Source organism: Macaca nemestrina, chromosome 19 (genome assembly GCF_043159975.1).
Source record: "Macaca nemestrina isolate mMacNem1 chromosome 19, mMacNem.hap1, whole genome shotgun sequence".
Taxonomy (NCBI): Eukaryota; Metazoa; Chordata; class Mammalia; order Primates; family Cercopithecidae; genus Macaca; species Macaca nemestrina.
In genome coordinates, this window is record NC_092143.1 from 15,850,765 (window position 1) to 15,875,641 (window position 24,877).

Here is a 24,877-nt window from a genome sequence, read left to right on the forward strand (position 1 = left end):
ATACACATACACTCCCTAGCTCTGTCCACTGAGAGATCCTAGAAATAATGACACCGCAGTAGCAATATGCACATTCAGCACTCAGCTGTTGTTTTCCAGAGACCATTCTCCAACAAGTGTAAGCGAGGGATTTTAGAAAATGGCTGAGTCTAACCTGGGGCAGAAAAAGTACAAGATGAGCTGGGAGACCCTGTTGTGTTAGGAAGAAATATTAAACAAAGGGAAGGAAGGATGGATGGATGGAAGGAAGGAAGGAAGGAAGGAAGGAAGGAAGGAAGGAAGGAAGGAAGGAAGGAAGGAAGGAAGGAGGGAGGGAGGAAGGAAGGAAGGAAGGAAGGAAGGAAGGAAGGAAGGAAGGAAGAAGGGAGGAAGGAAGGAAGGAAGGAAGGAAGAAGGGAGGAAGAAGGGAGGGAGGGAGGGAGGGAGGGAGGGAGGGTAGGTTAGAAGGAAGGAAGGGAGGGAGGGAGGGAGGGTTGGAAGGAAGGAAGGAAGGAAGGAAGGAAGGAAGGAAGGAAGGAAGGAAGGAAGGAAGGGCAGAAAGTAAAAGAACAGAAAAGGTAGCAGTTCATCAGACACAGGAGCCAACTAAAAGAATTCTCGATGTCCGCAGATGGAAAAAATTAAACAGAAAATCAACACTGATATTATTGAATTATAACTCAAAGTACAAAATGAGTATACAGGAGTCAATATTAATATAAATAAATAATTCAATAAACAAGGAAGACAGAACTAATCTTTATGAAAGAATTCCAAGTAATATGTGTGGACACTCCCTCTTCCAAGAAGTAGAACTTAATTCTCCTCCCATTGAGTGTGGACTGGAATTCACAACTCATTTGTAAAATGTAGAGCAACATAAGAGAAAAATAGAAACTTTACAGAGAAGGAACCTGATAGACACCAAGTAAACCAAATGATCAATGATCGCCAGTCAAGTCGTGTGGATATTCTGTAACTGCTAATATCATGCAATGAGAAATTGTTTCAGTTAGGATTCTCCAAAGCAACAGAAATAATAGATCATAGATGACAGACGGATGGATGGATAGATGATAGATAGATAGATAGATAGATAGATAGATAGATAGATAGATAGATAGATAGACAGACAGATAGATAGATAGACAGACAGATAGACAGATACATTTATCTTATGGAATTGGCTCGTGTGATTATTGGGACTGGCAAGTGTGAAATTTATAGGGGAGACTGGCAGCCTGGAAACTCAGGCAGGATTTGACAATGCAGCCTTAAACAGAATTCCTTTTCCCCAAAGAAACCTGTTTTTGCTCTTAAGGCTTTCAAGTGATTGGGATGAGGCCCAGCCACATTGTGTAGGACAATCTCTCTCACTTAAAGTGACTGTAGATGTTAATCATGTCTACAAAATCATGTCTACAAAAATACCTTCACTACAACATAAAAATTAGTGTTTGATTAAATCGCTCCAACTTACAATCGTTTGACTTAGGATTTTTTGGATTTACAATGATGCAAAAGCAGTATTCATCCAGTAGCAACTATACTTTAAATTTTTAATTTTTCATCTTTGTCCTGGGCTATCAATATGCTATCACAATGCTGGTGAGTGGCTGCAAACAGCAGTTCCTAGTCAGCCACAAAATCACAAGGATATACAAATCAGACTCTAGAGAACTGTATTGCCAGATAACTTTACCCAGCTGTAAGCTAATGTAAATGTTCTGAGCATGTTTAAGGCAGCCTAGGCTAAGCTGTGATGTTTCTTCATAGGTTAGGTGCATTACATGTATTTTCAACTTAGAATATTTTCAACGAACCCTGTCATAAGTTGAGGAGTGTCTTACAGGTCATCCAGCTTGACACATGAGACTAGAAGTACACCTCACCTTTTTGTATTTTTCGTTCACACCTGTATTAACCCCAATCTAATCATGAGGAAACATCAGGCAAACACCAATTGAAGAGCATCCTACAAAATACCTGACCAGTAGTCTTCAAAAGTTTCAGTCATGAAAATTCTTTTAAAAGAGAAAGTAGGACAGACTGAAGGAGGCCAAAGAGATGTAGTGATTAAATAAAACATAATATTATGGGTTGGATTCTGAAACAAAGAATATTTATGGGAAATCTGGTAAAGTCTAAATACCTATATACCTCTATAAAACAAAAACAAAATCTACATAAAACAAAAAAGTAAGAAACAAAAGAAACTGGGCAAACATCACATGTAAATTCATACAATAAAGATTCTGTAATATTAAAAATTATTTGGTATATACATACTTACTAGTGTAGAATAATGTTCATAACATATTGACATTTGGAAATAAAACCAAATTACATTAATGAATGTATATCTAGTGGTTAAAATATGTAGTTACAGTTTTGCCGTCTCGGATGTGCAGTGAGGTAAATCTATTTATTCAAATATACATTAAAAGCACAATGCCCCTATTCACTGTTGGCAAACAGATACATTTTGTCATTCATAGCAACTTAGTTCCATCTGACTGAACCTTGAGTTTCTTTGGGATAGGTATTCAGTTATCCTGAGAGTCATCACCTCCCATTCTCTCCTGAAGTGATCCCAGAAGGGCATAGGCATCTGGTCACCCTGGGGATGGTCATCAGGTCTGAGTGTTGTTCTCCATGCTAGTGGCCTTCTCTGGTTGTAACTCATTTCTTCTGCTCCCTTCTGGTTTTTAGTACTTATCCTGTGCTGAATATATCAAAGCTTCTAGTTCTATGGTACACATTTCTGTTCCCAATTTCTAGCTTATCTGGATATACACCCTCAACCTCGGGAACTTCTGTGCTTCTCCAGAGATGCCCAGGGTAACTATTTACACATTCTTCCAAATTAATTATAGAAGAGAGACATGTGGGCTGGGCGCGGTAGCTCACGCCTGTAATCCCAACACTTTGGGAGGCCAAGGCAGGTGGACAACAAGGTCAGGAGTTCAAGATCAGCCTGACCAACATAGTGAAATCTGTTTCTACTAAAAAAACAAAAAAATTAGCTGGGCGTGGTGGCGGACACCTGTAATCCCAGCTACTCACGAGGCTGAGGCAAGGGAATGGCTTAAACCTGGGAGGCAGAGGTTATAGTGAGCCAAGATAGCGCCACTGCACTCCAGCCTGGGCGACAGAGTGAGACTCCATCTCAAAAACAAAATGAAACAACAACAACAAAGAACAGAGACACGTAAGTGGCTTTTGCCAGGCATCTTTCAGCCGTTATTGCTCTACTGCTCAGGAATCACATTGGTAAAGGAGTTTCTCTATGAGGATTACATGCTCCCAGCCCTGTGGAGAGGAAGCGGAGGAAAACAAAATTCGATTCCATGATAATTAGCAGCATTCCGTTTAGAATGAAAAAATATATATATACAAAAAGAAATAACGAACAGTTATATAATCAAATGCACACAGAAATTACCACTGGAGGCTGGGTGCAGTGGCTCACACCTGTAATTCCAGCACTTTAGGAGGTCGAGGCGAGAGGATCATTGCACCCAGAAGTTAAAGACTAATATGAGCAGCATAGTGAGGCACCGTTTCTACAAAAAATAAAAAAATTAGCTAGGCATGGTGATGTACTCCTGTAGTCCCAGCTACTCAAGAGGCTGAGCAGGAGGATGGTTTGAGCACGGAAGATCGAGGCTACAGTGAACCATGATCACACCACTGCACTCCAGCTTAGGTGACAGAGTGACAGCCTGTCTCAAAAAGACAAGAAAGAAAGAAAGAAAGAAAGAAAGAAAGAAAGAAAGAAAGAAAGAAAGAAAGAGAGAGAGAGAGAGAGAGAGAGAGAGAGAGAGAGAGAGAGGGAGGGAGGGAGGGAGGGAGAGAGGGAGGGAGGGAGGGAGGGAGGGAGGGAGGGAGAGAGGGAGGGAGGGAGGGAGGGAGGGAGGGAGGAAGGAAGGAAGGAAGGAAGGAAGGAAGGAAGGAAGGAAGGAAGGAAGGAAGGAAGGGAAAAGAAAAGAAAATTACCACTGGATAGCAAATATTACATCTAAATTCTAGTCTTGCATGTATATAGTTTCTACTTTTCTAAAATATAAAACAAAAGTCTAAATACTTATTTTTAATACTTTTCCATACAGAAGTACAATTCTTATGCCCCTCCCTTCAAAAATGAAGTTCTATTATTTTTAGAGAATGCTTTCATCCAGGACAGCTCAATGATCACTTCTGGAGCTGTGTTGCAAGATGTGTAATTGTTTTAGAATTGATTGCTATGTGAAATAGGCTTATATGTTCTGACAGTGTGTTAATACAATAAAATAACTTTTTAGTAGCAAAAGAGTTACAATTTTTCATTGGTTATAAGTTTTTTTTTCTTTTCCACTGCCATCTCTTTGTAGATAAAATGGAATTTCATAAGCTCTTGTTTTTCAACATCAGTTTCTAGGAGATTTTTTCATCAGGATGCGTTGTTCAAGGCTAAATACGGCTCAGAGAAAAATCCATCCAAAAAATCCTTAAAAAGATGTATTGTATTGTGCTTAATGGGAAATATTGTTACCGTAAAAATACATTGTAAGTTGTAACCTTGAATGTTTGTTTACTAGGACACTGGAAAGTAAATATAATAGCCTTATTTTCCAAAAGAGATAAGTTGCCTTTCCTCTGGTATCTATGCAATATTTTCTAAACAATTTTTTTCAGGAATTAAGTACTCTTTTTAGCATCAATAAAATATTTGTTATTTATTTTATAGATAGATAGATAGATAGATAGATAGATAGATAGATAGATAGATAGATAATATTATCCAGGTATAAGCTTCTGGCTTACATTACATTCTTCTGTCTCTTCCTCATCTTATAAGGACATCAGTTTTATTGTATTAGAGTCCCACCATTATGACCTCTAAACATAGTCACATCAGGCAGAGATTTAGGCTTCAATGTAGGAAGTTCAGCGTGGGACAGAGTTCAGTCTATAACAAGCAATAACAGTTCTATAAAGATTTTTATCCTAAAATGGGATTGAGCTCAAAGATTGTATGGGTTTGAGGTGAAGATTTGTTTTGTTTTTTGTTTGTTTGTTTGTTTATTTTAGATCAGGAGATGTACGTTCAGATGCTGACGGAAATAGTGAGATAATAGTGATGAGCTGATGGTAAAGGTGAGAGAATACTCCCCAAAGCAAGTCCTCTAGAGTTGCGGCCAGACATATGACAGAGAATGGGGAGGTGTCACTGTTTGGGTTCCCCAGAAAGCAGAGATTCAGATGGAGCTTAGCGCATAGGATGTGTACTAAGGAATACCTCCGGTGTCAACACCTGTGGAAGGGAAAGAACGGAAATAAGGCTGGACAGAGAGAGAATTTGAGCTCTGATGCATGCCCAGCAGCTGTGGAAAGAAGACTTTTATTAAAGGAACATCTGGGAGTCCACCACAGTCCATCCATGCCACCGCCTGGATTCAGTTGTCTATATACTTTCTGAAAAGAGCTCTTCCACAAATCTTCCTGGAGAAAACTTAAATAAGGAGGAGCTGTAGGACAAACTACAGCCCCACTAACACAGCTTGTGCCGGGCCACAACTGATTTCAGCACTGCCCACTTCCACTATCCATGAAAATATCTGTTTCCTTCCATTATCCCCTCTCCCCTAGGCCACTGTGTCTGTATTTGGCTGGAATTGCTACATTTGTCCTTTTATTGTCAAAATGGGGCAAAGGGACATAGAGGTGTTTAAGTAGATCACATAACTCCAATCTTTCCTGACCACCTTAAAATAATCACCAACAATTACATTTTCTTTGGTGTCATATCCTCTTCTTGCTTGCATGCCTATATTAGGCAAATATGTTTATACTCATATTAAAGATGAGAAAACAGGTTCAGAGAAGCTAAGGTTGAAACTTGGAGATAGTGGATCTGAAGTATGAACCGCATGTTTCAGACCCTTAAAGATCAAAGATATCTAAATCCACTAACTTTAGAAAACAACATGTCTCATTCTTTTCATTTATAAAACGCAAATTGTTTCACAACAAATATAGCCATGTGTTTATTCCAGGGAAATGGTTAAGTAACAAATTAGATTCAGTCTGTAACAAATTTTCTAAGTGTGTAATAGGATAGTTCAAATATTGATGAACCAAACCATTATGGCTTTCTATGATAATGAAGTTGTATTACTTTTGCATTCACAAAAAAAATTGTTAAACTACTGCTAATTGTATATAACAAACGTTCATTCAATAACGATTTTGAGTACTTAGTATGCAAAGGTGCTTTTCTAAGTACTTGGTATGACAAGATAGAAGAGATTTGGGGTTCGCCATCAAGGATGTAACAATTTGTGAGAAAGAACAGAATGAAATTTGTTTTAAAAAGTAAGAGAATAGCAAACGGGGTACGTACAACATTAAAACTAAGGACAATGAAGAAAGTACTTTAGATCAGTGGTTCCCAACCTTTTTGGCACCAAGGGGCTGTTTCGTGGAAGACAATTTTTCACCGCAGGGGTGGGGTTTCAGGTGAGGGAGGTGGTTTGGGGATGAAACTGTTTCATCTCAGATCATCAGATCATCAGGCATTAGACTCCAATAATGAGCGTGCAACCTAGATCCCTTGTATCGCAGTTCCCAATAGCTTGCGCTCCTATGAGAATCTGCTGCTGCTGCTGATGTGACAGGAGGCGGAGCTCAGGTATCAATGCTCCCTCCACCACTGGACGCCGCTCACCTCCCGCTGTGTAGCCCAGTTCCTAACTGGCCACGGACCAATACTAGTCTGCAGCTCCCTGGTTGAGGACCCCTCATTTCAATGATGACTGAGGTCAAGTTTCCTACATACATGAAAAGCAGGGAAAGCCCTACTCGCTCATCACTAGATTCTGAAAAAAAGGCTGTGAGAGAATACTACAAGCTTCTTGCAAATAGATCCAAATATTTGCAAGACCACACTAGAACAATAAATCTAGTTTCAAACATCAGGCACAAAACTACAACATTTATCTTTCATAAATGCATGGTACATAGTTTTCTTTAGCAAATATTTATTAGACGAGTTTTAAAAATATATGTATTTGTAATACATATACCATATTTTCAATCTGACAATCCCAGTCAGTACAGCTTATTGTTTTGAGCTCAGTTTGACAAGTCACACAATGAAATGTTCAAGTCGTATTCCTATTTCCTTCTATTCAACTCTGGACAAATTAGCTAAGTTCTCTTTATTTGAAGTTATTTCTAATATATGTTTTGTAAGGTTTGGTGAGTAGTATGTTTATCCACATAAAAACCTTTGCAGTCACCAATATTTTGTAAATGCTTAATAGTCACCAACGACAGTTCAGAGCTGCCCCGATAGCAAGCATTCACCCTCTTCTAAAATTAACAAATAATATTTTCTTTGAGAGTATTATTATCTTTATTCATAGAACATGATAGTAAATTTCACAATATTAAAACAAAATAATTTCACAACATTTAGAATAGTATCTAATTTGATCTCTATAATAAAAAAATTTGGTAAAGCTCTTGTTCTATTCTATCACAACATAAAATATCCATGGGGAAGCAAATTATTATTCCTACATGCAGTCTCTATTTGCTAGTGCCATTTATAATACTCTAATGAAATGATTTTTGAAAGTAGTTACTTAAAAGAAGACAATGTTGTGTGTTTCATTTTTTCAACTGTAAGTAAGCATTTAATAAAATACCTTCATGAATTCAATGGGAATATGTATAATTATGAGCAATTAGAGTTAAAATTAAACCCACAAATCAGGAAATTCAAAAGCTAATATCCAAAAACAATGTTAGTTTTGAAAGTGTCATAAAATAATACACATAATTTAAAAGATTAATATACTTTTAAATATTTTAAGCATATTAAATGAGATAGCAAATTATAACAGTAAAAAATATTTCTGAGCTATTTCAGAGACTGCCTAATTATTACATAACTGTTTAAATAAATATAGGATAGAAGCTATGATTTTTTTGATTCCTAAAAATCAGAAATATGTAATATTTTAACATCAGGACATCCAAAATGACTAATTGATTTTGTTTCTAATCAAAGGAAATAACTGATATGGGGGCAGAAAAAACTTAGAATCATATAGCTCAAATGGAGAGAATCACAGAAACCCAGAATGGTTTCATAAATTTAAATACAAATAAAATACTTTTATTTAGTTGTGGATAGATGGGTAGATGGTGTCAGGAGATTCATATTTCTAGTCTACTAGTTTTGAGACTGTGAAGTGATACTTATGTATTATTCTTCATCATATATCCATCATTTAATAGAAGCGTTTTAGAAAAATTTATATCCATCACCTTGTTATTTTTGTAGTTCAATATTTAAGTTTCTGTCTCCATCAAGCATCTAAAACTGCAAATGAAGTCTCTCATATGAATCTAAGTAAGCCAGAAAAAGCCATTTCTAGAACAATATCTAATTGTAAAGTCATGGTAGCCTAGCTTATGATTCTTGGCAAATAACATTTTGTCCTGAGATTTTACCATTTTTATAGAAAGTAAGGGATTAATTTGTCTATATACAATTTATTAATTAAAATAAAAATATTCATTTCATATTAGGCATCATATAAATGATTTTGCATATAGCACCATCTGTAATAATGAAAATGGACAAATTGGGAATAAAAGTTTATATTCTCATTTACATAGCATATATCTGCACAAAAAATTTGTATCACAAGTGTTTGTATTTTTTTAAAAAAATGTACAGAGGGGATTATGAATGTAGCAAATGTTTGCTATCATTTAAAAAAAAAAGTCACCTGCAAACATGTAGAAAGTGTTAATGCCATTCCTTTTGCAGACTTTGCCAGAGTTTTCCTCCACTAGTTCTGGTAGTGGACAACTTTTATTTCTGTATACCAATTTTTACTGATATAGACGTTTTGCATTACTATATAAATTTTAGACTCTATTTGTCATTTTCTACTCTCTGTCTACAAAATCAAACAAACAAAAACCCAAAATAACAACAAACAAAACCCTACTAGCATTTTGAATGGAATTGCCTTGAGTCAATTGACCTATTTGGATAAAACTAAGATTTTACCAACACTGAGAGTTTCAATCCAAGGCTGTGAAATATGTTCGCATGTATTTAGGCACTCTTACTCATCTCAACAATATTGTGTAGTTTTTAATGTACAGCTCTCACATGTGCAATTTTAATTTAAATCTAACTAGGTCATGTTATTTTTAAGCTATTATAAATGATGTTTTACAAATCATTCATTTTCCAACTCTTCATTCCTAATATATAGGAATATAGTTGACTTTTGTATACCTTGTATTTAGATGGAATTGTCCAACAACAACTGCACTGATACATATTCTATCCTACATGTACTTACCCTGACAGTCCTTCAAGAGGTGGGGTATCTATTTTCTCCCTTTGAACCCGAGTGTATCTTTCAAAGTGTTTTAGCAATATTGACAACAGAATTCCACCAAAAACAACAGGTTTTATGACTTCCAAGAATTATTTTTAAAAGACAATTTGACTATATTCCAATAGACTATCTCTATCTCAAGATTCTTGTGTTTGTACCCTGCACATCAGGTTGTGAAGAAACAAAGTTACCTGTAGATGTTCTGGCCAACAGCTTTGGACAGGTCTCCACCCAACAGGCAGCATCCTGTAAGAAAGAGAAAAGTCACTATATAATGACAAAAGAGTCAGTTCAGCAAGAGGGTATAAAAACTGTACATATAGATGTTCCCATCACTGGAGGACCCAAATATATAAAGGAAATTTTAATATATCTAAAGGGAGAAATACATTGCAATACAATAATAGTAGAAAATGTCACCACCCACTTCCAGTAACGGACAGATCATCCAGACAAAAGTCAACAAGGAAGCATTGGAAATGAACTACAGTCTATACCAAATGGACCTAATTGACATTTACAGACAATTTATCCAACTGCTACAGAATACACATTTTTGTTGTTGTTGTTGTTGTTGAGACAGAGTCTCGCTCTGTCGCCCAGGCTGGAGTGCAGTGGCCGGATCTCAGCTCACTGCAAGCTCCGCCTCCCGGGTTCCCGCCATTCTCCTGCCTCAGCCTCTCGAGTAGCTGGGACTACAGACGCCCGCCACCTCACCCGGCTAGTTTTTTTGTATTTTTTAGTAGAGACAGGGTTTCACTGTGTTAGCCAGGATGGTCTCGATCTCCTGACCTCGTGATCCGCCCGTCTCGGCCTCCCAAAGTGCTAGGATTACAGGCTTGAGCCACCGCACCCAGCCAGAATACACATTTTTTTTTCCACCAATACATGGAGCATTTTCAAGGAGAGACTATTGGTTAGGTCACAAAATAAGTTTCAACAAATTCAAAAGGGTCAAAATCATATCAAGTATCTTTTATTATTGCAATGCTATAAAACTAGATAATAAAAATAAGAAGAACTTGAAACTATACAGACACATGGAAATTAAACAACAAGTTCCTGAACAATTAATGGGTCAATGAAGAAATTAAGGTGGAAATGTAAAAATATATTATTAAGTGTTACAGCTCTTTTAGAATCTGTCTAGCAAATTTTCTGGTGAGAAACCCTCCAATATAAAAATAAATGAATAAATAATTTTGAAAATAAAAATACTTTAAAACAAATGAAAATGGAAATACAATGTACCAAAATATATGGCATATGGTAAAATCAGTAGTAAGAGGAAGGTTTACAGCTATAAACAACTACATCAACAAAGTAGAAAGATTTCGAATAAAAAACGTTGTGATGCACCTGAGAGAATCAGCAAAGCAAGAAGAACAAATCCACCCCAGAATTAGTAAAAAGAAAGAAATAACAATTTCAGATAAGAAATAAAGTGGGGAATAAGAAAAATACAGAAGATCAATGAAACAAAAGATTTTTTCTGAAAAGATAAACAATATTGGTAAACTTACCTACAATAACCAAGAAAAAAGATCCAAATAAATTTAATAAGAAACAACAACAAAAAAGATACGACAACTGATACAACAGAAATGCAAAAAAAAATTATAAACTATTATGAACAAATATACACCCCAAAATGGAAAAACCTAGCATGGGATAAATTACTAGACACAAAGAACCTGCCAAGATTGAACTATGAAGAAATAGAAAACCCGAACAGACTAATAATAAGTAATGAGATCAAAGCAGTAATACCCATCAAAGTAAAACCAGATGGCTTCACTGCTAAATTCTGTCAAGCATTGAAAGAATAACTAATACAATTCTACTCAAACTGTTACAAAATTTGAAAAGGAAGAAATTCTTCCAAACTCATCCTATGAGGCCAGAATTACCCTGATGCCAACAATACCCAAGGACACAACAAAAAGAGAAAATACAGGCTAATATCCCTGATGAACATAGATGTAAATATCTTTAACAAAATAGTAACAAACTGAATACAAAAACACGATAAAACGATCATTTATCATGATCAAGTGGGATTCATCCCAGGCATGCAAGGATATTTCAACATAGGAAAATCAACAAATGTGGTATATCACATTAACAGAATGAAGGACAAAAATCATATAATCATCTCAGTAGGTGCTGAAAAAGTATTTGACAAAATTCAACATTCCTTTGTGATAAAAATTCTCAACAAAATGAGGAAGAAACATACCTCAAAACAATAAACACCATATATGACAAGCACACTGCCAACATCAATCATGCTAAACAGTGAAAAATTAAAGCCTTTCCTCTCAGATCCATAACAAGAAAATCATCTTCATTTTTATCACTTTTATTCAGCACAGTACTAGAAGTTCTAATCAGAGCATTTAGGCAACAGAAATAAAGGGCATCCAAATTGGAAAATAAATCATTATTTTTTTTCACATATGACATGATACATTTAGAAAAACCTAAAGACTTCACTAAAATGCTATTATAACTTAAAGACAACTTCAGCAAAGTTACAGGCTGCAAAATGAGCATATAAAATTCAGTAGCACTTTATATACACCAACAGTGAACAATCTAGAAAAGAAATTAGGAAAGCAATCACAATACAATAGCTGCAAAAATGATGCCTATGAGTAAATTTAACCAAAGAAGTAAAAAATCTATACTTCTTTACAAGGAAAACTATAAACCAGTAAAGAAAGAAATTGAAGAGAACATAAACAAATGGAAATATATTCCAGCTCATGATTGGAAGAATTAATATTGTTGAAATGCTTAAACTACCCAAGTTATCTACAGATTCAATGCAATCTCTATCAAAATGCCAATGATATTCTTCACAGAAATAGAACAAACAATCCTAGACTTCATATAGAACCAAAAATACTCCAAATAGCCAAAGCAATCTTGAGCAAAAAGAAGAAAGCTGGAGACATCACACTACTTGACTTCAAAATATGCTGAAAAGTCATAGTAATCCAAATAGCATATTAATGGCATAAGAACAGACACATGGATTCGTGGAGCAGAATAGAGAACCTAAATAGAAACTCACACATTTACAGCCAATTCATTTTTGAGAATAGTGCCTAGAATATATACTGGGGAAAGGACAGTTTTTTAAATAAAAGGTGCTGAGAATATTGGATAATCATATACAAAAATCAAATTATGATGAACTAAAGACTCTAATGTGTGATGTGAAACAATGAAACTACTAAAAGAAAATATCAAGAAGACACTCAGGTCATTGGTCTGGCAAAGATTATTTGGGTTTGACTGAAAAACACAGACAACCAAAGCAAAATCAGACACATGGGATTAAATCAAGCCAAAAAGCTTCTAGACAGTTGAGGAAATTATTAACAAAGTAAAGTGACAACCAATGGAATAGGGAAAAACTTTTTTAAATGATCCATCCCAAAAGGGTTGAATAATCAGAATACATAAAGTACTCAAAGGACTCAATAGCAAAAAGAAGAAAACACCCACAAATAATTGAATTTAAAGATGAACAAAATACCTGGGTGATGAAATAATCTGTACAACAAACCCCCACGACACACGTTTACCTATGTAATAAATCTGCACATCCTGCACTTCTACCCTTGAAATTAAAATGAAAGTTAAAAATAAAAATGAACATAATATCCGAATAGACATTTCTCAAAAGAAGGCATATAAATGGCTTTTTTAATGGAAAAAAAAAAAAAAAAAAAAACCTCAGCATTGCTAATCACCAGGAAAATGTAAATCAAAACTACAATGAGTTATCCTTTCACCCCAGTTAAAATGGCTTTTACCTAAAAGACTGAAATAAACATGCTGACAAGGGTGTAGAGAAAGGGGAGCACTCATAAACTGTTCATGGCAATGTAAATTAGTACAGCCACCAAGGAAAACAGTACAGATGGTACTCAAAACACTAAAAATAAAACTATTTCATGATTCAGCAATTTCACTGCGCGTGCTCTCTCTCTCTCTCTCTCTCTCTCTCTCTCTATATATATATATATATATATATATCTCCAAAAGAAAGGAAATCAGTATATCACAGAGATATCTGTATTTCTGTTTATTCCAGCTATATTCACAATAGCCAAGATACAGTATTTACCTAAGTATCCATCAGTGGGTGAACAGATAAAGAAAATGTGGTAGATATCTGCAGCCATAAAAAAAAATTGAAATCCTGCCATTTGCAGCAATATGGATGGGACTGGAAGTCATGTTAAATGAAATAAGCCAGGCACAGAAAGATAAATACCGCCTGTTCTCAATCATAAGTGAGCACTAAAAAGGTGGATCCCATGGAATTAGAGGGTAGTTCCAGAGGCTGGGAAGTGTAGTGGCCAGGGATAGACGAAAGGCTAGCTAGTGCATACACAAATACAGTTAGACAGAGGAAATAAAACCTAAGGTTTAATAGTACAGTAGGGTAACTTTAACAATAATTTGTTGTATAGTGCAAAATTTCTGGAAGAGAGGAATTGGAATGTTCCCTACATATAAAAGGCGAATCTCCCAATTGCCCTGGTTTAATCATTATATTATATGCATGTATCAATATCACATGTATCCCCCAAATATATAAAACTATTTTTAAAAACTATTTTAAAAAATCCACAATAGATTATCTTACACCTGTTAAAGTCACTTCTATCAAAAAAGACAAAAGATAAACGTTGGCAAGCATGGAGATAAAAGTGTTGTTGTTAATGTAAATTAGTGCAGCCGTTAAGGAAACAGTATGGAGGTTCCATCAAAAATTAAAAATAGAACTACCATATGATCTAGCAATCCCACTACAGGGCATATATCTAAAGGAAATGAAATCAGTATCTTAAAGAGATATCTGCACATTCATGTTCATTGCAGCATTCTTCACAATAACCAAGATATGAAAGCAATCTAAATGTCCACAGAGGGATAAAGAAAACATGACAGATACGTACAATAAAATGCTATGTAATCATAAAAAGGAAATATTTCTATTGTTACAACATGAATAAGCCTGGAAGGCATGTTAAGTTAGGTAAGCCAGGTACAGAAGGACAAAGTTGAAAGGTACCTCCAGAAAATATCTATTCTCAAAATGAAAAAAAAAAAGTCAAAATTGGAGGTCACAAAAATTAAGCGTGTGTGGGTTATTGTATTAAGACTGAATAACTTAATTTCCCAAATTTCCACAGGTACACTCACATTTCCTTTTAGGAACTTTGAAAAGTAACACAATAAATGGAAGCAAAAAATATTGAGAAAGAGAATACTCAAAGGAAAAAATGTCAATTATTAACAGTACTGCGAAATTATTTTAAATTTTTTAATAAAGTAAAAGCATATAAGATTTGTAAAATATGATACAGAAAGCCTATGTACTATTCAGGAATATAGGCAAGAACAGGAATAGAAAAGGTGTCACTGATTTAGTAGGTACAAATAAAATATAACAACGTTGTTAATAATAGAAAGGTAAAACGTCTGAATGTTATCTTTATAGAGCTATAAGATTTAATTCCTCTCTTTATACCTCTATATTGTAAGAAATGCTTAATTGTATGTTTTTTCCTCCAGAAAGTTAAGAGACGTGTAACTCATATATTGGATAATTCAGATATTTCTACAAATCTGTCCATGGAATTTTCTGTAATTACTGTTTTATTTAATGTATAGGCATTCCCTTTTAAAAAATCCCTGAGTACATGAAAAGTAAAATATATTTGTAATGATAATATTTAAATACATAGAATGAATGCTGTATAAGATTCCACTTAAAATAAAATAAAAATGTTAATGAATAACTATAAAAAAGCAACTTTCTCTTGTCAGTCCTAAAACTTGGCAAATGAAGTTGATTTCTGGAGCATGTTTTCTGCGGCACCCAGGAACATCATTAGCAACAGCTACTATACCTGTTCTACCAGCAAGATGATAATCAAAGGCAAAGTTCTTCAACTGTGTTTCCTGCAGCTGCAGATTCTTCTCAGTTTTTCCAATCTTTTCTACATCACAGCAGTTCACTAATATTTCTAAAAAAAAAGAGTTTCCAATTTCTGAACAATATTGGGGAAAATCGTGTGAAAGATGTTTGTGATGATCAAAAAACATAATTTATGAAATGCTCAATTCAAAAGCACGTACAACATGCTTTTGTTTTTTTATTTTACCTTCCAGCAGTTTAACTTATTATATAAGACATACGAACAAACAAGAGTCAGTTAAAAATGGAAAACAGAATCCAAGATAGGAAATTTCAGTAAGGAACACTGGTGAAGAGCAACACAGGGACATATTAGTAATACCACCGAGTAGAGCTTTTAAATGTTGAAAGAGAAGAAAAGAGGGCAGAGAAAATACAAGCCTGGTAACAAATAAGGAGGAACATAAAAATCAATGAGCCATTGATAATGGGTTAGATACAGCTCTCATTTTTTAAAGAGAAAAATGAAGAAAGGAAATTTGGGAAATCGAGCAATGATGACAGCCTAGTTAAAGTAGCTATTGATGAAACGGAGGTGAGAGAAGGCTGGTCACAGGGACTGGATAAACAGCTCACTCTACAGTTGGGGAGGAGTGTCTAATGGGGTGCTCTTAGGATGGATCATCATCCTATTCCCATTTAACATCATCCTTAATGACATGAAAGGAGTGAATAAATGCATGATTGAAGACTGGAGAGGCATTGAGCTCACAGTTGCTCTGAGATACATTGTAAATAGAAAACAACAAGAAAGCAAATGGATTTCATACAAACAAGTAGAAATATAAATCAAACTAAAATTATATTTTCAAAACTAATAAGGCATTCAAGAATACTAATGGAAGGAGAAGAAAAGGAAATAATCCTAAGTTGTTATTGGCATATGATTTGTTAACTAGCTATATACACGTTTCTTACCCTTAGAATCTTACATAAAGTAGGCCCCTTACAAACACTACACACAGATCAACTGGCGTCAGAATAATAATGCCTCTGCAGTCTGGCTCTCTAGACCAGAGAAACACAAGTCCAGTCATCAGTTCTATAGATCAGGAATCTTATACTTAGCTATTATTAAATAATGTAATGTATTAATCAAAGAGAATCACAGAGCTGTATGTTCTCTATCACTGTTTACAAAGGATGAGGAGAAAGAGAAATTGCCTAAGGAAGATTTTAAATATGCATCCAGAAATGGGGAAAATCAGGAGAAAGTGATAGCATAAAGTGAACGAATGGCTGAGTTTCAGGAAGGAAGTGGTAACCTGTGCCAAACAATACACACGGGTCAAATAAGATAATTGAGAAAAGCTGCTATTGAATTTGGCAATTAGGATGTCACCTCTGAAGACTGACAAATAGTGTTTGTGTAGTGGCTGGAGCAGCATCTGGATAGCTATGATTGATGAGTGTCTGGTTTTTAAGAAAATAGAGAAAATCTAAATGACTCTTCCAAGAAGGTGAGCCCTGATGAGAAAAAGTAAAATAGGGTGGTAACAGGAGAAAAACATAAAGGAGAAAAAATGATGTCATAACATTGGAGATATTTGTTGAAAGTAAAGAGTTAGTAGGGTGAAAGGACTTCACTATTGAACTGCTGCTAATTTTTCATGACTCAGATCAGAAGCCACCTCTTTTGCACAGTTTTCTGACTGCTCTCTTGACTCCACTCCTAGATAAATTTAGTATTTCCCTTGTACTGTGCCTTGTCTGCATTCTCAAGACACCCCGCACTTCAATCGTATCACTTCCCATATTGTATTCTAATATTTTTTCTACGCCATTGAGTTTCTTTATAGCAAGCATCAGGACTGGACCTTTAGTTTCTACCACAGTAGTTATCACGTCATGTTCAATTAATGAAGTTGTCATAATAAATGAATGAACTGATGCAGAGATAATAGGGTTTTCTTGATCACACCAAACTCTTAGCTAAAACTTTATCTCAAAGCAAAGATATGGATTCTGGTAAAAACCTATAACAAGAATCAAGCTAGCAAAGCAACAGGCATAAAGCCAGAAAAAAGAAAACAGAAAATACAAATCTGAGACTACAAAGGGGCCACAGTGACGAGTTAGCCTATAAAACAGCAGCAATCAAGGAAATAGATGATAAAATCTAGCTCACAAGATAAACTTGAAATGTTGAGTTTTCATACCCTTCTCACATCAAAACTCCCTAAATAATAATGTATTGCTCCATAGGCCAGTAACTAATATATTTCCATTTTTAGTCTAAAGAGCTAAAAAGAAACGTGCTTCTTTAAATATTGGTATAAGTTGAAAAAGAAGTATGGATTCATTGAGAACTTTTTTCCAGGGGGTTAAAAGAAGAGAGTTAGAGGAGAAGTCATAGAGAGAACATAAATGGGAGAAGCTTTTATTTAAAAAGACAAAGCTGGTGATGCTAGGAACAAAAAAAATCTCTAAAGTGGTGAAGATCAGGGTGTCTTAATAATGAAATTAAAGTTAGAGCCTGTGATCCTTTTTATTCTATCTCATGTTAAATCATCAGCCATAAGAATATTAAGATCTTTGCTAGCATGAGGATGCTTGGCAGACTATATAGCCATTAACATGGCGTGCCGACGGCTCTAAAGGCATGTGCAGTATGGCTCTGAGTTCTTTTGTCTTTTATCATCCTCATGGTGCAGTACACATAATTTGAAAATTAATAGTGCCAAAGTACATATCAGCCATACCACCAAATGAGTGAAGGATCAAAATTACCCACAGTGAAGCACAAAGTGCATGCAATCCACTTACCTGAACTATAACAACAACAGCAACAACAACAAAATGAGGTCATAGTGTCAGATGCATTCAAATCAGTGTGACTCCATCTTGAATAGGGGTTAGGTAAAAAGGGGCTAAGGCTGCATTCCCAGGAAGCTAGGCATTCTTAGTCACAGGATGAGACTGGAGATCAACACAAAATACAGGTCACAAAGACCCTGCTAATGAAACAGGATGTGGTAAAGAGGCCAGCCGAAGGCCACCAAAACCAAGATGGTGATGAAGGTGACTCCTGGTCATCTTCACTGTTTATCATATGTTAATTATAATACATTAGCATGCTAAAAGACACTCCCACCAGCCCAAGGACAGTTTACAAAAGCCATGGCAACATCAGGAAGTTACCCTACACATTTTAAAAAGAGGAAGAACCCTCAGTTGGGGAAAATCCCTGCCCCTTTCCTAGGAAACTATTGAATAATCTACCCTTTGTTTAGCATATAATCAGGAGATAATTGTAAGTATACTCAGACAAGCAGCCTGTACTGCTGCTCTGTCTAGGTGGTAGCCATTCTTCTATTACTTTACTTTTTGAATAAACTTGCTTTCACTTTACTTTGTGGACTCAACCTGAATTTTTTCTTGTGTGAGATCCAAGAACCCATTCTTGGGGTCTGAATCAGGATTCCTTCATGGTAACAATAATGTTTGTTGTTATACAAAGAAGTTGAGGTTATAAATCATTGATATTGATAACTATGAATAAAGTTAAAATAATCTAACAAAACATTGGAAATATGTAGTTGAATATGAACAAGAACCTTGAAATTTTGGCTTTTAACTCCATTCAGTTAGTATTTGCGACAAGTTAGTTATCCTCTATGTTAGGGGAAACTCAAATAAAAATCTGTTCAGCTAGTTCAGAAATAAAGAATTCAGAAAAAAAAATTTATTTATTAAAATTATTACATCTTTGCAGTTCTACCAATGAATAAAATCCTTTTCCTTTCCCTGTAATATAACAAAAATAATATTAATTATTGCATTTTCATTAGCAATTAACTTTTAACCATAGCATGCTATTTGTTATATTTGCCCAAATTTTGGAATGTCATCCTGAAATTATTGAAACTTGCAAGATGAAACAATGTAATGAGGTTCTAGATACCAGGGAATGTTTTACAATGTGTTAGGATTCTACACAGGCCTTACTTCTAACAGAATACTTTTTCATCGAGTTCACACACCACAGCACTTGAATGGGGTGGCACTTCATAAACCACCCGAAGGGAGGAGACTAGACCACAAGACCCCTTAAAGAACTTTCCAATTATGACTTTTGTTTTTATGATTTAAAAAATTGGAAATTTCCAGGTAGCTGAAAAACAATGGAGAAAAATAAAGAAAAAAAAATCTACACAAATGCAAGGCCATCAATATGATTTAAGACAGAGACTATCCAGAGTTTAAATAACAGTAAGTAAAAAAGAAAAATCACTTAAACCCAGCGCTTGTCTCTGCTGGCCAAACCCCAGTCCCACCTTGCTGCCTGGCAATGTCCTGAACAAAGGCCAACAAAAGAGAGAAGAGGAAAGGCAATGTAGGCCCAGCGGCAGGTCTAAAACCACTGCCAGAATGGGATACTAAATCCACCCCTAGTTTGCAAATGCAAAATCAAAACTAAATGTCCAGGTGAGACGAGAGGAGGCATTTAAAAGTTTTCATGATTTGAAGGGGCAATCTTCAAACTACTTGGTTCTTGCAGAATCTCAAAGCAGGCAGAAAGGAAGAAGAATTGAGTTTACAGCAAATGACTGCAACTCTGCAGCGTCCCTCACCACTGGCTCTCTGTCCATCTGACCGTTGTTTGTAAACTCCAGAAGGGAGAAAGGTGGCATTATAAACCTAGCTTGCCCCGTAGGACATGAATTTGCATCCTGAAGTAAATAAGAACATGGGAACGGCGGCAATGGAGTCTGCTGAATTCTTAGCTTGATGTGTGTGCACAGAAGCCTTGACCACACACTTTGTCCCCGTGGCTAGCATCAGTGTGTTAAAAGATGTGAATCTGTTTATTCTCCCTTTATCTACTTTTTGTATAAATTCTTCACAGGGGGTTACTATGAGAAACTGTGACGGAGGAAGTTGTTATTGCTAATGGCTCTGAAGGTTGTTAACGTTAATGGATTAGAACTGGAGGCGTGTTAAACTCAGTGCTTTCAGGGAGCAGGGGAATTAAATAAAAGATTTTCTAGGCTCTGGCTGGAATTTTAGAGTTCAAATCACATTAATACCATTTGACCAAATCTACCGAAAGAACAATCCAAGCACAAATCCTGTTGTTGCCCTGGGCCCCCAGGACTCACTGGCAGGTTGACTCATCTGTGTTTAAATAGGTTTAGATTTGGGTAACTCTGATTAAAATTCAGATTGATGTTTTTAAATATCTTGAATACTATATATTTATTATACTTTCTTTGAAAAAATTAATGTAATTGTCAATTACAGGTCACTGCTTTATGACTTAAATATTTTCCCAGAACATGAAGATACTTATTAGGAAATAACTTACTGACTTAATCAAAAACTACAAAATTAAAATATTCTTCTTCAAAAAATAAATGTTAAAATCACATAATTATATGTAATCTATAGTCAAATGTTCAGGTCAGAAATCACACTAATCAGTTTTAAAGTTAAAATGTTAAAAATATAAAATAAAATAATTAAAAGCCTCTTCTTTAAACTTCGCCATTATCATCATCATTATCAACATTATCACCATATTAATCACTATCACCATCATCTTCAGAGGGGGAAGGAGAGGAGAAAATGATTTATATCAGCAATATTAGAAGTGCTGTAGGAGAGAAAAGTGACACCAAGTGTTGTGGAAACAAAAGTAGCAACTGCAGTAAAAATAAACACGCTGTTAGAAAAGGACATGAGATAAAACAGCAATATAACCCAGTGGTCATTTTAATTATTACTCAATGCAATGCCCTTCAAAAAAGCAGTGTGTGCATTTCATATAAGCAGTGTGCATATATAGAAGACTAATTTCTTCAGATGAGTTGTACATGAACTGGCACTCCTGTTGACAGAGAATCAGGTGAATTGGGACTTTGGAGTTCTCAGCTTCATCTATTTCCAAAGGAAAATAATATTCTACCAAAAAGATGCATGCACAGTACGTTCACCACAGAACTATTCACAATAGAAAAGACATGGAATCGACCCAGGCACCTATCAACAGTGGATTAGATAAAGAAAATGTAGTATTCATACATAGCAGAATATTATGTAGGCATAAAAAGAAGGAAGTCATGTTTTCTCTTTTTAATGCATTTAACATGACAAAGTAATGTCTTCTCACATCTTTATTATACTATTACTCTCAGATTTCTGTGTTTAATGAACAGATGTAGGCAGCATGCCTTATCTAGTAATCAAGTATGTTCCAGTCTGCTTTTCTACAGTATTCTTTACAATAATAGATTTTACCAAAATCTTTGCTTTATCATGTATCTTTTAAAATCTTGTATAAAAATCAACTATTTGTACTTACCAAGGACTTAGAAATTTTTTACATAAAAAGTAGAATAACATTCAGATCTGTGTTAAATAAAGGATGATCAAAAATTAATAACGTTATCAGGGGTTTGAATCTTTAAATGTATATGTCACTTGCTGTATTTAAGACTATTATAAATAAGAAGATAAATTCATGTAATGATAGTATTTTTAGACAAAGTTGCACAAAAATCTTCAAATAATTATAACGTTAAATTATTGTATGTGTTTTCTACTGTGCCATGATAAATTGGCAGAAGGTTAGTGGCTTAAACAAAAACCACAAATTTATTAGAGTTATATGGGTCAGAAGTTCAAAACAGGTCTCAGTGGGCTAAGATCAAGATGTTGACAGTACTGTGCTCTTTTCTAGACTATCAAGTTATAAATCTGTTTCTTTGCCTCTTCCAACTTCTAGACAATTCCCACATTTCTTGGCTCATGATACTTTCCTCCACCTTTAAAGTCAGTAACATGGAAACTCTCTCTCTCTCATGCTACGGTATTTCTGGCTCTCTACAGACATGAACGTTTCTCCACTTTTATAGACTCATATGATTAGATTCGGCCTATCAGACTTATCCAAGATAATATCCCCATCTCAAGGTCCTTAACCTTAATTCTGTCTGCAAAGTCCCTTTTGCCATGTAAGGTGTTAAGGCAAACTAAATATGGTCTGACTGTGCTTCTATATTTGAGTCCTTGTGGATAAGCTGTAATCCAGCTTAATAGACAAGATTGAAAACCTAACTTAGGAATATGTGTCTATAATATAGCTGAGTCTTGGCCAATCCCAGCAGTGATACTTCAACCATTCGTATATTACTGAGTGTTCAAACAGTGTTCAAATAAGGCATATGCTGAGCTCTAACCAATCCAGCCATTCTGTACCTAACTTCCAATTTCTGTTTGTCATGTCCCTATTTTTGTCTATAAATCTTCTTTTACCACTTAACTGTGCTGGTGTCTCTGTGAATCTGCTGTGATTCTGTGGTTGCCCAATTCGTGAATCATTAATTGTTCAATTAAACTCCTTTAAATGTAATTTGGCTGATGTTTTGCTTTTATCAAAGGTAACATATTCACAAAAGATTATGGCAGAGACATGTTTGGGGAGCATTTTTCTGCATATCACATCTTCACTGCCTAGAAAATTTCACTATCTATATGTGATGGTTAATATTAAATGTCAATTTTATTGGATTGAAGGATGCAAAGTATTATTCCTGGGTGCATCTGTGAGGGTGTTGCCAGAAAAGATTAAGATTTGAGTCAGTAAACTGGAAGAGGCAGACCCACTCTCAATGTGGGTGGGCACAATCTAATCAACTGCCAGTGCAGCTAGAATAAAGCGAGCAGAAGAAGGTGGAATAAGAGGATGTTCTGAGTCTTCTGGCCTTCATCTTTCTCCCATGCTGAGTACTTCCTGCTCTTGAACATTGGACCCCAAAATCTTCAGCTTTTGGACTGTTGAACTTACACCAGGGGTTTCCCAGGGGCTCTCGGGCCTTTGGCCACAGACTGAATGCTGCACTGTTGGCTTCCCTACTTTTGAGGTTTGGGGACTCAGACTGGCTTCCTGGTTCCGCAGCTTGCAGACAGCCTCTTGTGGGACTTCAACTTGTGATCGTGTGACTCAATAGTCCTTAATAAACTCCCTTTTAATCATACATCTATCCTATTCTGTCCCTCTAGAGAATCTTGACTAAAACAGACTTTGATACCAGAAGTGGTTTGAGAGGAACAGAATTTTAAGGATGGAATTCTTTAGTTGGTCTGAGAGTTTCAAGAGTTGACTGCTTAATATTATTAGACCCCAAAATGATAAGGACTCTACTTCTAATAGTATGGAGAACATTGATAGCCCTTTGCATGAATTATTGAGAGAGCTATGCAAAATAAGTACATTTGATACTCCCGATTCACCGCTCATGAGAGGCAAGAAGTTTAGTGACTCTATAGATGACATCTTTGACCATATGTGGAGAACCATGGAACATAATGAAATTGGTTTGTTGCTTCTATGTTTGCTGGACAAAATGATGAAAGAAAATGATGAGCTCAGAGATTCTAACTCCCAGCTCCAGAGCACACACTGAGCTTCAAATCTTCTAAAAGATTGCCCTGGGTGAGAATCGGATCTCCTGTAGACAAAGTGCTGAAATTGTGGAAAATCAGACACAAGCTCTTATCATGCTGGTGGCTGACCTGCAACAAAAGTAAGCGCTCAGCCTCACCAGGTGTCTACTGTGAAAGTGAGGGTATTAATTGGAAAAAAATATGGGACTCTGCAACTTGGAATGCAGGATGTGTGGGAAGACCCCAATGAGGCTGAGGGCACTGAGTGCCAGAATACATAATTGACGTAGACATACATACCTGCAGGCAGATTCCCCACATTGGCTCCTTGATTGGTAAGGTGAGGGCTATTATGGTGGGAAAGGCCAAATGGAAGCCATTAGAGCTGCCTCTTCCTAGAAAAATAGTAAATCAAAAACAATATTGCATTCCCAGAGAGACTGCGGATATTAGTGCCACCATCAAGGACTTGAAAGATGCAGGGGTGGTGATCTCCATCACATCCCTGTTCAACTTTCCTATTTGGCCTGTGCAGAAGACAGTTGGATCTTTAATAATGACAGTGGATTATGGTAAGCTTAACTAAGTAGTTACTCCAATTGCAGTTGCTGTACTAGATGTGGTTTTATTGCTTGAACAAACTAACACATCTCCTGGTACTTGGTATTCAGCCATTGATTTGTCAAATGCCGTTTTCTCCATTCTTTTTTCTCCATTCCATAAGGCCCACCAAAAGCAATTTGCCTTCACCTGGCAAGGCTAGCAATATACTTTCACTGCCCTACCTAGGGGGTATATCAACTCTCCAGCTTTGCGTCATAATGCTGTTCACAGAGATCTTGATTGCTTTTCCCTTCCACAAGATATTATATTGGTCCACTACACTGACAACATTATGCTGATGGGATCCATGAGAAAGAAGCAGCAAACACACTGGACTTATTGGTGAGACATTTGTGTGTCAGGTGATGGGAAATAAATTTAACTAAAATTCAGGGACCTTCTATGTCAGTAAAATTTCTAGGTGTCCAGTGGCATGGGGCCTGTCAAGATATTCCTTTTAAGGTGAAGGATAAGTTGCTGCACTGGGCCC

At 35.8% G+C, this 24,877-nt stretch overlaps 1 long non-coding RNA gene and 1 pseudogene across 2 annotated transcripts in view; one reads left to right on the forward strand and one right to left on the reverse strand.

Moving 5' to 3' along the window:
• LOC105476976 (uncharacterized) overlaps positions 1-24,877 on the reverse strand; it is a 543,799-nt gene that overhangs the window by 199,162 nt on the left and 319,760 nt on the right. For both annotated transcript variants that reach the window (XR_011617210.1, XR_984373.2), the window contains exon 4: positions 9,584-9,638. This is a non-coding gene — a long non-coding RNA (uncharacterized lncRNA). The remainder of the gene's footprint in view (positions 1-9,583; positions 9,639-24,877) is intronic.
• On the forward strand, positions 10,512-10,564 carry LOC112425791 (U7 small nuclear RNA; annotated as a pseudogene).